The sequence below is a fragment of the Gymnodraco acuticeps genome, unplaced genomic scaffold, assembly GCF_902827175.1.
Source record: "Gymnodraco acuticeps unplaced genomic scaffold, fGymAcu1.1, whole genome shotgun sequence".
Classification (NCBI taxonomy): domain Eukaryota; kingdom Metazoa; phylum Chordata; class Actinopteri; order Perciformes; family Bathydraconidae; genus Gymnodraco; species Gymnodraco acuticeps.
Genome location: NW_022991511.1, coordinates 70,320 through 76,326, shown reverse-complemented (window position 1 = coordinate 76,326; position 6,007 = coordinate 70,320).

The window sequence follows — 6,007 nt, the reverse complement described above, 5'->3', positions numbered from 1 at the left end:
TTGACGCTCATGGAAGCACGGCATTTGTTTGTGTCGGCTGCCCTTAAAGAAAATGTGAGCGTCCATTCCCATTGGATAACGGAGAATTGTACACAAGTATTCCCCTTACTGTCGATTAATTTTACAGTGATATCTGCACTACTCATCGACTAAAAAACACCAGATTATCCCCTTTGATTCGGAGAAACAAATATTTTTTTGGAGTAAAGGATGGCAGAAGACACTACACTACCCAGAATCCCCAGCTATCGTTTAGGACTACACCATGTGCTCTGTTTGACAAGCCCCGTGATTAGTTCTCAAGCTCTGTTATTGGTTGACCTCCAACTGCATTCCATTCATTCCAATGGCTGGCTTATTTTAAAGTTAGTTTGGCCATTAAAATGCGTTTTCATGTCATTTGATGCGAGAAATATGTGACCTGCTCTATCGAAATCAGTCGCATTGACCCGAAGACACATTTTGAGTTGTATACACTGCTGGAAAGAGGATATTCCTAGCTTTCTAATGATATCAGGATTGTTTTTGTACTCCAAATATTAAGCAAAATATGTCACATTATATAATGACTGTCACCGAGACATCATTTTGAGAAAAAGGCCTTCAAAGTTTTCTCTTCTCTGGAATCCATCGATCTGATTGATTATTATTAAATGATCAAAATACTATGGAGGGAAGATATTTTCGTTTGGAGGGAAACTCGTGAGTGTGTGTGTATACGTGTGCGTGTGTGTGTTTGTGTAATTTTGCGTAATTTTGCGTTTGTGTGCAGTGTTTGTTTCCCGGGGAAAACACTCACGAGAAACACCGGCTGTTGTTATGCCTGCTGTGACGTTAAGTTACTCCGTTCTCCGTTTGTAATTATGCCGAAGCTTCAAAGTTGTATTTATCATCTGAATTTGCCGAAACAAGTTTAATATTCTGAAAGCCAAGACTTTGTTTAATTTAAATCAGATGAAAACAAACTGTAACGGACCCTGCCGTGTTATCTATGATTACTATACTCTTACATTCATAATTTCAGCCGGAGGGAGGGGCGGCGGCGTGAGGAACAGCAGATTGCGAGTGAGAGGTGCCTGTCTTCGTCCCTTTACAAGCTTCAAAAATGTATTTATTATGTGATTTTGGAAATAAAAGTTTCATATTCTGAGAGCCAAGACTTTGTTTGTTTAAAATCAAACAAAACACCCGAACCCCGAAAAAATAGTTTTTTACGTAAATCCACGTTTATTTTGAAATGAGCCGTTGCGACTTCCGACTGATTTCGATAGAGCGGGTCACATATGAGTTGTTATTTCAGATGATGTGTGCAGTGGATGTACATGATCTTTAGTTTGCTAGTTATTACGAAGATTACTTCAGGAAATTGTTTCCATACAACGTTTTCATTGTTATCATGGTGGTTGCTAGGGACGCTGCTATCGATATTAATTCTGTTATGTTGTGTAACTGTTTAATGGTGTTATCTGTATTGCTACCCCCTTCCCTGTCAATGTATAGTGTTGGTCCACAGCGCAAACGTATTAGTTTAACAAAATCTGCATCTAAAATGTTGGCATAGATACGTTATTTTCCCCTGTGCAATTCCAGTCTCACATCACATCGTCATTATTCGCGTTATTAACGCGTTAACTTGACAGCCCTAGTTTTTATATAAAAAAAACTAGTTCCTTAAAGAATATTCATTAAAATTAAGCAAATGCAATTATAAAAGAAAACCCTTGATGCAAAAGCCTTTTTACATTTAACATGTTATTAATGTAGTGAAACCACCAGGGGAAGTGTTAGGAGATGTCTGAAGTATTTGTTGCACCTGACTTTATGACGGGGACGTTATTTAATATTGCATTACAGTCTGCTTACTTGTTAAAGAAAGACAACAATTGTCTCATTATTGGACAATTACAAAAGAGGCTTCGTGTTGATGGATGTTTTTATTAAAAATGACACAATTTAATATCTTTTTTTTAACCTGTTCCTATTGGTCTGATCCAGTCAGCTGACCTGCGACAGATCATGTGACCCAGCTGCTGTTTTGATAAATGCCCAAACTGTTTATGTTCGTTTGAACCTCTGTTTTGAGAATAATAAAACAAGACAATAAAAATGATAAAATAATCAAATTAATTAAAGAAAATTATGAAATACATTTTCTAATAAGAAAATAATAATACAATAAAATAACAATATATCATTCAATCACAATAACTACTTTGCTTTATGTTTTCAAAGTGGATATCTTTTTACAGAAATGTCTCCTTAACTTATGGCCCGTTTATTCACAGTATTAATGAGGATGTTGGAGAGCTGCTGATGCAACTAAATAATTCCCAATGTGGGATCAATAACGTTTAACATGTCAATACTTCATTGCTTGTTTGTTTGTTTGTTCGTTTGTTCACAGCATGTAAAGCGGCCTTTGTTCCCTTATAAATATGTAATCTATTATTAGGGCCCGAGCACGAAGCGCTAGGACCCAACGGCGTCCTAGCACGAAGTGCAAGGATACCTATTGTTATTCGTGGAATTATTAGGGCCCGAGCACGAAGCGCTAGGACCCAACGGCGTCCTAGCACGAAGTGCAAGGATACCTATTGTTATTGGTGGAATTATTATTATTATTCTTATAGTGCTGGCGTATCCTGTTTTTGAGGCCTTTAGGATGCTGACAAAGTTGTATAATTTTGCACGGACGCCAGGACCGGTAAAAAATTCAATATTCTGGAGTCAATGGGTTAAATATTCCAACCTGCTCACTAGCGCCACCTATCAAAATCCCATTTCGCACAAAATTAACTAAGTCGCACCGTAACTCAGAATCGCACCGTAACTCAGAATGACCTGAAATTTTGCACACATATCCGGGAATACCTGGTCTACAAATAAGTCCATGGGAACCCTAAGCTCCGCCTACTTTATTTTTTTTTTAATTGCCAAATTTACATAAACAGTTAAATATTCACTTAAATTTCAATTTTCAGTTTTTCAACACCAAACTTCGTATATAGCATCGGTGGAGGGTCAGACACATTCTTCTAGGAGATGAGTATGTTCAAACGATAAATATTTCCGCCATGAATTAAAACGTACTCGCAAAAAGGCGGGGCTTAGAAAGAAATGCTCATAACTCATCAACAATGTACCAAAAAACACACATTTTGGTGGTAAGGTTCAGTCTGTATTGGGGAAGACGCACAAAAAGTAATTTCCATTTTGGACTATAGGGGGCGCCAAAAACATGACAAATGTCTAACTCATGAACTGATGGACGAAATATTTTTCTTTTTTGTAGACATACTCTGGGGATGAGTATGGACTTATATTCAAAGTGTCACAACGAATGACAAATGTGGGCGTGGCCTGTACTTTTTTTTTTATGACGATGAGCTAAAATGGTTTTCGTTACGCAAAAATTCGTACACGAGTCACAGCCCACGACCTTTTCCATAATGTAAAAAAAAAACGTACATTTTCAAAAAAACTGCTCACTAGCGCCCCCTATTGTGTGGTAGTCGCATATAGTTTCTCAGAACTTCACGAATGTTGGCACAGATATTCCTCATGGAATTGCGGACATATTTGTACATACATTCCATTAGCCCCGCCCCCCAAAAAGTCGGCCATTTTGAAATATGTGCGTTTTTTATGCATTTTAAGCACATTCGTGCGGATTCCTCCTAGGGGAATGATCGGAAAAATTCCAATCCAGGACACGTTCAGCCCCTATCCAATATGATACTTAATGGAGAAGAACATTTTTGATAGCTCAATCGTGGAGGTCGTAAGCTAACAGCGAATACACCATTGTTGACGATTTACATGTCGCAAATTACTCCAAATTACTCGGATATAGTTAATCCGATATTCACGAAACGCTGTATACATATTGCTATTATGATTGCACACATATTTCAAATTGCCTTCCATTAGCCCCGCCCCCCAGAAAGTCGGCCATCTTTTAAAATGTGCGGTTTTCAGCCATTTTACGCACGTTCTTGCGAACTCCTCCTAGGGGAATGATCGGAAAAAATCCAATCCAGGACAAGTTCAGCCCATTTCCAATGTGATGCTAAATTGCGAAGGAATAGTCGATCGCTCAAACGACTACTTCGTAAGCGAACGGAGAACTTTCCATTTTTGACGATTTACATGTCCCAAATTACTCCAAATACTCGCGTATACTTTTTCCAATATTCAGGAAACGCTGTATACATATTACTATTATGATTGCACACATATTTCAAATTGCCTTCCATTAGCCCCGCCCCCCAGAAAGTCGGCCATTTTGAAAAATGTGCGGTTTTCAGCCATTTTACGCACGTTCTTGCCAAACTCCTCCTAGGGGAATGATCAGGAAAAATTCCAATGCAGGACAGGTTTAGCCCCTATCCAATATGATACTTAATTCAGGAGCACATCTTTTGAAAAATTACTCGTGGAGGTCGTAAGGCTAACAGCTAATACACCATTTTTGACTATTCACATGGCACAAATTGCTCCAAACTAGGTCGCATATAGTTATTCCGATATTCACGAAACGCTGTATACATATTGCTATTATGATTGCACACATATTTCAAATTGCCTTCCATTAGCCCCGCCCCCCAGAAGTCGGCCATTTTGAAAATGTGCAGTTTTTCATGCATTTTAAGGACATTTCTGCAAACTCCTCATAGGGGAATGATCGGAACAATTCCAATCCAGGACAACTTCAGCGCATATCCAATGTCATGCTACATTGAGAAGGAATAGTCCTTCGCTCAAACGGGGAGCTCGTAGGCTAACGGAGAATGTACCATTTTTGACCAATTATATGTCAGATAAGCTACTGAGGCCTGCCTGTTTGCCTGGCACATCAACTCTCACACACACACACACACACACACACACACACACACAAACACAAACACACACACACCTACTGTTAGTCCAACAACGCCCTTTGCTGGCGGCATATTCATTACAAAAGACACTCGCTAACCCTAACCCTAACCCTAACCCTAATGTTTATTTGTAGATATCTCCTAAAGCCTACAAATAAAGTGTGACATGTAGGCCTGTTACATTTGTTATTGAGCGATATATATTATACACACTGTTCTGCTTTCTGCACTGACCTCAGCAGCTGTTCTCACTGTAACATCACCTAACATCCAGGGGACATGTGATTAGTGAGTAAACAAACGGTAAAGGGCAGAAAGTCTGATGCACATTTGATCATCTCAAATAACTTATAATCACAACGGGAACAGTTTGCAGAGCTGTGCTTCGTTTGACAGAAGTCCAGACATGCGTCACGCCTCTTTTAAACATCACTGTTGGCTGAAATCGTCTCAGGAGAATACTTCAGTGTACCCTCGGTTATAGCTCCTCCAGAGACACTCCTCTCTCCTCTAAATCAGTGTATCCTCGGTTACGGCTCCTCCAGACAGCCTGACTCGATAATCGATCCTCGACGACCCTTTAGAGAAATTTGTTTTCCTTCGACATCCGTTTCCGGGTCGCTGCCGGAGCACCTGGGAGTCTGGGACGCGAAAATTAGAGAAATGACAAACGGCTCATTTCCCAGGACTCGCGCACGTCTGCTTGACGCCGGGACGACCTGCCGCCCTCCCCGACAGGCGCACGGACGCGAGGGCCCGCTCATCACTGCGCGCACAAGTGCGACCGCAGTTTTAATTAGGGCCCGAGCACGACAGTGCTAGGACCCAACGGCGTCCTAGCACGAAGTGCAAGGATACCTATTGTTATTCGTGGTATTATTATTATTATTCCATATTTCAATGCTTATTTTCAGGCCTTTAGGATGCTGAGAAAGTTGTATAATTTTGCACAGATTCCAGAATCGGTGAAAAATTTGATATTCTGGAGTCAATGTGTTCAAATTGTCCAACATGCTCTCTAGCGCCACCTATGGCCATTTCCGTTTTCGGAAAGATGTACAAAGTTGCACCGTAACTCCAAATGACCTGAAATTTTTCACACTTACTCGGGTGGACCTGCTCTA